This window comes from Rhinolophus sinicus, linkage group LG02 (genome assembly GCF_036562045.2).
Source record: "Rhinolophus sinicus isolate RSC01 linkage group LG02, ASM3656204v1, whole genome shotgun sequence".
Classification (NCBI taxonomy): Eukaryota; Metazoa; Chordata; class Mammalia; order Chiroptera; family Rhinolophidae; genus Rhinolophus; species Rhinolophus sinicus.
In genome coordinates, this window is record NC_133752.1 from 55,470,132 (window position 1) to 55,481,287 (window position 11,156).

An 11,156-nucleotide genomic window follows, 5' to 3' on the forward strand; every position below is an offset into this window, starting at 1 on the left:
AAATATCTTTATTAGAGGAAATAATATAAGAAAGTAAAAAAACACCATCTCGTCTTCCAGAGATAACCACTGTTAACATTTTGACAGATAACTTAATTATTTTCTTTTCCTGTTCATAGAAATGGTTCAAAGGTTTACAGGAATCTTAAATACTTAGTCTGATCTTAGGAATGGTAGAATTGTCTGTCCCTAAAATAAGGTTGCCCTGCCAAAAAATTTGTATTTTAGTGTATTTATTTTAAAAACCAGTAACTCAATATGGATGAGAATTTCTTGGTGCACAGAACCTCCTTGTCCACTTTTATCATTTAAGAAGTGTGTATTAAGTTGTTGGTTTATTTTTATCTTGCAGTTTCTAGAGTCTTCTTAAGCAGTCTGTGGAGTTCTGTATGTTATTAACTTTAGTTCACGTTTGAAGTATGTAGTATGTTTACGGTGTCAGTTTTTTTTTTTTTAACTTTTTAAAAAATTTATTTAAGTGTGTTTTTCCAGGACCCATCAGCTCCAAGTCAAGTAGTTGTTTTAATCTAGTCGTGGAGGGTGCAGGTCACAGGAGCCCATGCGGGGATCAAACCGGCAACCTTGTTGTTAAGGGCACCATCTGAGCTAACCAGCCATTCATGGTGTCATAGATTTTTAAATCTTGTTTTTTTTTCACTAACCTTTATTTTCATATTGTATACGTGTTTAATTTTTTAATTTTGAAAAATTTTGGTCATGAATCAAAATGATGTGAGTACTGAGGAGCCAACAGCCTTATTAGTGCCTCGTACTTAATAGGTATTCAGTAGTGAGTAAATTAGTTTGAAATTAATTAATTTGAAATAATAGATGTTCAAAATTTTATGCCATTTTTAAAATTAATCATCTCTATTTAAATTCTCAAAATTTTTGCTGTTTGCATTATAGTTACTGTCATTTTCATGTGGATTTTCCCCTTGTGTTTAACATTCGGGAATCCTTTGGATTGTATGCTACCTTTGGGCAGGTCGGCTTTTTTCATTTGTTCTTATGCATCCCTTTTCATTCCCATAATAGTCTTATAGCTGGTTACCTGGTTATCTTACGTCTGATTTCACTCTGTTTCCCTTCACATCCATCCTGCTAGATTACTTTTCCTAAATTTATTAGACTTGTTCTAATTTTGGTCAAAATAAAATACAGGTTCGGAGCTGTGTATTTAATTAAGCTGAGATGCCTCACTTTGAAGTCTTCACAATATTGTTGCAATTTTATGGTTTCAATTTTATTTTTCATTATTCATTTATATGTACTTAAACACATCTCTGATTTTTTGCTCCTTGCCTTTGCACACATGGTTTCCTGATGGAACAGTCATCTTTAGAAAAATGTAGTTGGTACAGGCCTGCCTCCTCTTCACAGTCCAGCTCAAAGTTTACCTTTTCCATGAATGCTAATTAATATCCGAAATTCTTTTGTAACTTTTCCCTCTTCTACACGACATCACTTTGTATCAGTCTTAAAGGACTGAGCATTTCCTTCAGTTTCTGCCTTCCCCCTCCTCATTTCAACATTATATAAGAAACAGTGTATCTAAAGCTTCCTGTGGACAAAGCAGGGGTGGTGGTGGGGGTACAACTAAAGCTGCTGAAAGCCCTTTAGCAGGAAGAAAAACACAGGAGATTAACTGATGGTTGCTAAAGTGGAGCTAAGAAGATGGGCTGTGGAAGCACTCTTACCCAGGGAGGTTGGGGGTGAGAGAAAGGGTCTGTTGCTTTTTTGAGGACAGTGGTGGGGATTTTCATCTCATAATAGCTTGCTCGTAAGAATTTTTTAAATTTCTAGTGAGAGTGAAAAATAACTTGTTACCAAGTTTTCACTGTATTTAAGAATCTGATAGAAATGTGTACACATAATATGCCAAGATTTCTTGAAAAGAACCCCAGAAGACAGGAATCAATTAAGTCATGCTGGAATCTGGTTGATAGGTTCATGTATTCATTTATCCCATTTAACAAATTTTATTTGGCACCAGTTATGTGCCAGGCAGAGTATCTAGAGCTGGGTTATTTAAAAAAAAAAAAAAAAAAAGTGAAACAGTAATCTCAAGCTGTTCCTGGCCTAGGAGAGGTGGATGGATGATGGTGCTACAGGAGTGCTTTTGCTGATTTCCAACAGTGGTGTCAAGTGACTCAGTAAGTCAGGAGATCTTAGAAAGCCTTTTGTAGACAACTATTTGGCTTGGTTCTGCCAAGCTCCCACACTGACCCACAAAAGTACGGTCAGTGTAAGTCTGTGATTTACATGCTCTCTATTTTAGAATAAGCAGTTAAATTCCTGTGGATGTCAGTTAACAGGCCCACTCTGTGATGTGTAATACACAGGGTCTCTGGGGCAGTGCCTGCCATTCCCCGATTTATTAAGCAGTGACCTTGCTCAAATTTTGTTGCTTAGGCCTGCCAAGCATGTACTCCTGTTAACCTCTGATCAGGATCAAAGCATCAGGCTGGTTGCACTCCTCCCCCCCCCCCCCCCCCCAGAGGCAAGCAACGTATGGTATTCAAATTGGAGTCAAAACGTCCCTTAATCACCCATCTGCTGCCAACCTTTCTGTCCCATTTTAACTCTGTGTCCTTTTCCTCATCTTGCATATTCTATTTTTCTTCAAGTCCAAACTTGAAATGAGCTAAGTATGGTGAAACAGTCCTTCAGCCTGTGTAGAGGCTGCTGCGGTTCCAACCATTGCCAGTAGAGGTGGCTTAGGTGGGGCCTGGCCGTTAGCTCATCCTCCTGTGGGGACTTGGAGGAGCTGAGCCTACCAGAACCTGGAAAACTTGGAAAAAACAGTTCTGGGTCTTCTCCCAAGGCCTGGTCACAACATCAGAAGATGTCTTTTGGAAACCCATCCCTGATTGCCCTGGACTGTGTCCACCACCCCATCTCCCCACCTCCCACTTGGCATCACAATAGCATTTGCTTGAAATCTCCGATTGGCATTTGTTCCAGTCTGCCTTGCTTGGATTATTTAAATGTTAAATTGATCTCCCATGTTGAGTTCTGATTTCCGTTAGAGCCACTAGTGCCTGATATGGAACTTAATATGATCGGTGCCTTCTCTTAAAGTTTTAAGGGTTATAGCCCTCCGAGTTCTGAATCAGTTGAGATGTAAATCTGCGAGTCAGATATTGCTGGTAATGGGAAAAGGAGATTGTGACTTGGAACCACGACCAAACTGAGTTTGCTTCTTCCTTATTCTAAGTTGAATTTACTGGTATAGTTGCAACAGCCCTCCCTTTACAGGGGAGGCTCTGCCCTGTGAAGGGAGCAATGAGTCCTATACACTGCCACAGCTCCAAGCAAAGCTAGAGCTGGAAAGGGCTTAGGCTACCTACACCTGTGCAGTGGCTTTCCCCCAAATCTCATCACTGTCAGGGAACACCTCTGATGGGGTGGGTAATGAAGCCACGGAGAGAAGGGTGGAGGCTTTCACCCTAATGCAGTTGACCCTTGAAGGGGGTGGGGTGGGTAAGGGGCACAAACTTCTGCGCAGTTGAAAGTCCACACATAACTTAAGCCGGCCCTCGGTGTGCACGGATTCCCAACTTCCATTTGACCCTTGAACAACGCTGTTGAGAAAAACCCTTAGAAGTAGTCCCATGCGGTTCTAACCTGTGTTGTTCAAGAGTTACGTGTACTTCCAGAGGGGGTAGAATTGATTAGCCGAGGCAAGAATACGGAGAAATCCCTGTTCCAAAGACCCTGAGGCAGCCGTATTGTCCTGGCATCCTTTGAATCTGGTAAGACCATGTGGGCCGAATGACTTGCAGAGGATGAGATAAAAATAACCTCTTCTGGTACAGACTCTGAAGTTGCCCTGACCTCCAGGGATGGTGGGCTATGGTAGGGCACCTTCCACTCTGTCATCTTGAGAGCGTGGCAGTACTGGTCAGTGTAATCTGTGCACATTTTTCTTTTTCAATCAAATCATGTTGATGTCCTAGGCAAACAGCAGTATTTGTTAGAATTAATCTCTTTGGCCTTTTTCTTTGTGAACTGATGTATCTCTGGGGCAATTTCATTGTGAAGATTAACGGATTTCCTTAAATAATGGAATCATAGACTTTAGAGCTGGAAGGCCATGTAGTCCCACCCACTCTGGTTTTGCTTGGATTCCAGCAAACTTCAATGCGGCACTTGCCCAAGCTTTCTTGCCCAAGGCCTGCAAAGGAAGAGTTTTTCTGTATTTTCTGCACCATTATCTCCTCTGAGACTCTGTATGTGTTGGAGGCTGGAATAAATATGATTGTCCCTTGGATTAACACCTACCAAAGACATACAAGAGGTGATCTGGGTTGGGAGGAGGGAGACATGAGGAATATGGGCAAGTATGGAAAACATGGCGGAAGAAATAGGAGAGGTACCTTCTCCAACTGTACTTCCCAATTGCAGTGTAGCTGTATTTGTATAGCTAAACATTTGGGCTAGTCTGAAATTTTAGTGGAGGGGCCAGAAACAACTCTGAGTTGCCTAATGTCATGAATTGTTTGTGGAATGAGCAGCTTGATGACATAGAAATGGCTTGGACAATGGAAGCACAGAAGTTCAAATTCTGTCAATTTAACACATACTAGTGTGTGACCTTGGGTCAGTTCATCACTTCCCAGACAGTTCACTCTTTGTGAAATATGGTTAGCAGTGACAGCCTCATAGGGTTTGTGTTGTGAGGTTTAAATGTGATAAAGTGTGAAGCACTAAGGATAGTGCCTGGTGCATACTACGCCTCAGTAGCCATTAAGGTTCACACCCTTCCTGTTTGCAGCATTGAAATGATCTCCAGTGCTGCTGCCAGTGAACTATGCCAATGTCTCCAAGTCTCCAGCCACCGGGACGGAGTCTAGGCCCTACCATTTCACCTGGGTTCTGACTGAGGAGGGCTGGGGAGTCTGCCCAGGGACAAACGGCCTCAAGTAGATTGGCCTTGGTCCTTGCTCTGCCTAGAAGACCTCACAGACTGCGAGGCTCTTCTAGCACCATCCCTGGAATTGGGTCCTGTCTATTCTGCCCAGAGCTCTCCAAACCCTTGGCATCCCTCTCCTCCTGGCCCAGACCTGTTTTTCCACCAAGGAGGACTGGAGCTAGTTGCTCTTCCTCTAAGAGGAAAGGGGTTTTTCTCCCTTCTCATACAGGTTTCACGTGGCAAGGGAGCCGGTCTTTGGATGTGAAACATTCTGAGTGTTTGCTCAGCTGACTGCCTGGCTGGTGGATGAATCAGTTTGGTTGTGTAGCCCTTGAACTTGTTGGGGGAATCCATTCTCTTTGTAAAAGCAGCTGATGGACTTCAATGAGATTGTGATGAGAGACATTACTCTTGGGGTCATTGTAATACATTTTGATTTCTCAAAAGACCAAATTTTTTCCTAAGTTTAGAAGGGAAAGAATCTTCTAAACATCAGAATGGTTTAATTGTGGATGGGAGATGGATTACTCCCCAATTTCTCTGTGCAGTATGAGGCAAGTAATTTTCCTGGCATTTGGTTTTCTTTTAGGTAAGAGCAATAATACATAATAATAATTCTTAATACATTTAGAGAAGATGCCCCACTCCATTAGTAATCATAGTTATTTATTAGGCAGTGGAGTGGTTACGGGCACAGGTGCTGGAGACATTGCTGGCGTTTGTATCCTGGCTGTGCCATTTGACTGCTATGTAACCTTGGGCAACTTATTTAACCTCTCTCATGTTTTATTTGTGAAGATTAACTTTATTTCTGTAAAGGGTTCAGACAAAGTTAGCTACATTATGATTTTGCTCATATCTGCTACCTTTTGCGATTCCCTACCTAGCTCCCCTTTGCCTTTCCTACGTACTACCATTCAGCTGCAAACACTGATTGGATGTTCTTTCTTTACCTTGACTGTGTTACCCAAATTAAGCCCCATAACTTTCCTCTCCTCTCTGATTCGTGCCTTTACATCTGGGTAAAATGATTGGCAGCCCATGTTATAAGGATGCTGGAGAATCCTGCAGGGAAATGAACCCAGGATACCTTTAAACTTTGCTTCCTGACAGCAGAGGGTGCCACAATGTTTCTGGTGACAGGAATCTTTTGTGTGGAATGATTTTCTACCTGGTACTTAAAAGCAAGAGCTTTTCTAGGATATTGACATTGAGGAATTTTGTTGTCCATTATATAATAATGACACAAACCAACATCAAGAATGCATTGTCATTGAATAGTCTTAAATTTTAATTAAGCATGTCTATTAGCATCATATTTCATATCTTCCTATTTATATTCTTTGGGTCAGATACGTACATATGGAATATTTTCAAGAGTGTATAACCAGTGTTATCTGCTAATGTTATGTCCTTATACATTTTGGGGCAAGAAGAGGGAGGAGAAGTGAGGGGTCGGGGGAGCAGGCAGCACTGGTGCTGGGATGATGTGAATTTTGGAGCCGTGAGGAATCTGCACACTAAGCAGGAGCAGATAGATGATAGTTTTAAGCAGAAAAGTGCTGTTTGGCCTGCTGATAATTGGAAACTGGTCAGAGGCAGAGAACCGATGTGTATACCAAGGGGATCCAGAGGGTGGCAGATTGAATTTTTTTAAGATGGCTGCAACAAGATCTTTCTTCCATATGCTCATTTATAATGTGACATTGACACTCCTTCCATTAAGATGTGGGACCTGGGATATATTGGGATGCTGGCTCTTGGAACCTCACCACCTTTCCCAGGTCACATCGAGAGCCCACACATACGTCGGTGTTCTGGATGACAGCCTCAGCTGACATCCCAGCCAACCACAAGCATTGATGGCCAGACTCTAGTCTCATCATCTCCTCATTGTAACTACATGACAGACTCTGAGTGTAGAACTGCCCAGCTCAACGTAGTCAACCTCCAGAACCATGAGAGATGATAAGAAAATGATTGTTGTTGTTTTAACCTATCAATTTCTGCGGTGATTTGTTACGCAGCAACAGTAACTGAAATGCAAAGTTAAGGTCCATCAGCCAGAGGGTCTGGAATAAGAGAGTTAAGTCAGGAATGCATTTCCAAAGTTCAAAGCTAAATAGCAGAAAGGATTTAGCACAGAAGGAGGATTCAAGATCAAGGATGGGGTAGCCAATTAGGGAATCTATAATGAAGCATGGCTGGTCAAGGTTCTGTGACGTGGCAGACTACTTACTATCTTGCTCTTTTTAAAAAAAAGTTCCACAATTGTAGTCTCCCCTTCTCCCCTCTAACTTTTTATCATGGACAATGTTAAACATAAATAAGCAAAAGCAGAGCAGCTAGTACAGTAAACCCCCCATATTCATTGTCCAGTTTCAACATGATCAACTCCTGGCCAACCTTACTTACCTATACCTTCACTCATGTTCCCCCTGCACAAATCGGTCATTCAATCACCAAATATTTATTGAATTTCTCTGACTCTCATCTAGGCACTGGGGACACAGTGGTAAACAAACAGACACCGGCTTATATTGTAGTGTGTGTATGGGAAGACAAAATAAACAAGCAAGATTATTTCAAACAGTGATAATGCTATGAAGAAAATAAAACATGGAGGGAACTACTTTAGAAAGAATAGCTGTTTGCGGGGGTCTCTGGCTAGATACTAAGTTTGAAATAGTTGAAAAGTATAAAGAACAGGGATGAAGGAAGCAGACAACAAGGCACCAAAGTAGATGAACATTCTATTGGTAGATGGAGAGAGAGAAAACATTTTAGAATTAAAAGAGGTGTTCCAAAGAGACACTTAATGTGAGAGAGTCTGCTGGTTTAAATCCGCTGGTCATATAAAAAGAGTCTCAATATCACTAGCCACCAGGGAAATGAGAAAGTCACAGTAAGATACCACTTCACACCCACTAGGATGGGTATAATAAAAAAGACAGTAACAACTGTTGGTGAAGATGTGAAGAAAGTGGAATCCGCATACATTGATGGTAGGGACATAATATGATGCAACTGCTTTGGAAAAGGCAGTTCCTGGAAAAGTTAAACATAGAATTACCATACTATCCAGCAATTACACTCCTAGGTAAATAAATACGCAAGAGAAATAAAAACATATGTCCACACAAAATCTTGAACAGAATCGCAGAATTACTCACATTAGCCAAAAAGTGAAAACAACCTAAATGTCTATCAATTGGTGACTAGACAAGCAGATGTGGTATAGCCATGTGATGGAATATTGTGCAGCTATCAAAATGAATGAAGTACTAAAACATGCTGCAACCTGGATGAACCTTGAAAACATTATAGTAGGTGAAAGAAGCCAGGCAGAGAGGACCACATACTGAATGATTCCATTTACATGAAATAGAATAGACAGAACCATGGAGATGAAGTAGATTGGTGATTGCTAGGGCCTGGAGGGAAGGGAGGTGGGCAATGACTGTTAACGATTATGGGGTTTCTTTCTTGGATGATAAAAGTGCTCAAATTGATTGTGGGTCACATTTACCCATTTAAAGTGGGTACATTTTACAGTATGTGAGTTATATCTCAATCAAGTTGTCATTAAGAAAGACCAGCTGGCACTACATTCAAGAAATGTTTTGAGATGGAATGATATACCTGGAATTTGCTTCAAAATAATCCATTATTGGGATAAGGTTCTAAGTGAAACAAGATTGGACATGATTTGATCATTGTTAAAGCTGAGATATAGATACAAGGGGTGTTCATTATACTATTTTCTGTACTTTTCTATATATTTGATATTTCCCATAATAAACATGAACAATGCATTTTTTTTTTTTAATTTAAAGACCTTTGGTTCTAGCACAGTATTAGCAGGTCATAACTACGAGAGTTGGAATATCCTGGTAAATAGCCCAGCCTCTTGAGGCAGTCTACATATTTTGAATCTTGGCCATGTAACTTCTTTATGCCTCAGTTTCCTCATCTATAAAATGGCAGCATTAAGCACCTACCTCACAGAGATGTTACAAGGATTAAATGAGCTAATATTCACAGAGTGCTTGGAACATTGTAACTTAGTAAGCATTATGTATGTTCCCCTTTTAATTTACAAAAGAAGAAGGGAGGGAGGAAAGGGGAGAAAAACCCTGATAAAATGAGAGAGCACCTGTTAGCAAAAAGGAGAATTCAAGTCTTAAGAATTTAAAGCCAAAAGAGTTTGAGGTAATTCCCACCCCATTCATTTTGGTGAAGCAAGAAGGGGGCAAAAGGCATAATCCTCATAGGTGACAAGGCTATATCTCCTTTCGGCAGTGACGTTTTTGTTGTATTAGTAGGCAGAGAAATAAACCTGCAGCCATAAACGCAGAAATCTTTGCACTTTATTTTTAAACCCGTGGTATTTATTACCCCAGTATTAATGCCATGGCAAAGCACAACACTTCTGACCATCATGCTGTTTATGCAACTTGTCACACTTCCTCAAATTCTGCTTCCTGCCCACGTATTAACTGAGATGCATGTATAGCCTACAGATACCAAGAGCCAACTCAAAGAGGGTACTCGGGAGAGTGTAGGCATGCTTTGATTGCCTCCAGGACACATGTGGGAGCACCAGGGATAGACCGGGAAACTAAAAAGCATTTTTTAAAAAGTTTTCTAAGTATGTTTTTAAAATGTTTTGGTTTTTTTGGCTTGGACAGTTCACAATGGAAAGGACCCATAATGAATGTCTATCCTTTGTGTGAAGAACAGGATTTAAAGTAAGTGTCTAAGTTTTCAGATGAAAACCCAAAGTTGTTTGGAATGGGAGTTCGCAGTCACTTTTGGGTGATTTAACCATCTTTCTCCTTCTGACCATAGCATTTAAAGTTTTGTGACTTGCAACCACCCAGTAAGAAATACAATTTACATCACAGTTCAGTTCACACATAGGTATGTATGACTGAAACAAAATTTTCAGGAAACAATACCCTTAATATGCTAGCTAAACTCAGATATCTCCTATTCTTTTCATTATCTCATTTAAAAATTGCTGATTGCAACCCATTACATTGATTTTATGACAAGGAATTCAGCTTTGGCAACATCACTCACTGCTGTCCTGGAGCTCAGCAGTTTCCATCTCATAACCCCTTTCACTTCATATTTCTAGTCCCTTGTGCTGTAAGGGTGGTGTTAGAACCTGTACCTCCATCCTCTTGCTTCCTGAGGCTGGGTGACCTGAGTGAAATGAAAGATGTTAGAGTCTGCGGACAAGACCATCTCACTCAAGTGAAACCCTTGGGTTGAACACAGATAGCTGATCAGAGAATGATTTCCTCCCTATTTTTAGAGAAAGAACTTTTTCTTCTTGTCCCCTCACTTTTAAATTGAGAATACAGTAGTCCCCCATTATTCGTGATTTGGCTTTTTGCGGTTTCAGTTACCCATGGTCAACCACAGTCTGAATATATTAAATGGAAAATTCCAGAAATTAACAATTCATAAGTTTTAAATTGTGCACCGTTCTGAGTAGAGTGATGAAACCTTGGGCGACTCACTTCAGCCTGCCAGCAACTCCGTGCTGGCAAGTCAGATGTGCCAAAGGGAAGTTGTAAACTGCTCCCTCTAAGTGAAAAGGTGTGTACAGTATAGTAAGATATTTTGAGAAAGAGCGAGAGACCACTTTTACATAACTTATTATAGTATATTTTGTAAGAAAATATGTTCTATTTTATTATTAGTTGCTGTTATCTCTTACTGTACCTAATTAATAAGTTAAGCTTTGTCATAGGTGTGTATGTACAGGAAAAACATAGTCTATATAGGGTTCAGTACTATCCGCAGTTTTAGGCATCCATTGGGGGCCTTGCAATGTATCTCTTGTGGATAAGGAAGGACTACTGTATGCTTTTGTTCTGTAAACATCCATACTTGCTTCTCATCTATGGGGAAAAAAGTGCTGTTGACATGCCCGAAGGAAAGTGCTGCTCAGATGCTAAAGCAGATCAGGAACTGATGGGTGACTTGTCCTCTTCAGCCGGCTGTTTCCAGACTCTTGCATCATTTGTCAGATGCTCTGGGAATGCATTCCCATAGAATATGTCGATATAGGCAGGTTCCCTCTGGCTGTTGTTCAGTGCCACCTTAGCTTACAGCTGACCCTAGCAGCCATTTTCCTGCTCACAGTGAAGTGGGAGGAGAGGAGATAATTGTGCTTCTCAGCCCGTCATTATGTTAAGTATTTGCTGCTCAGGTGCTTGAAAAT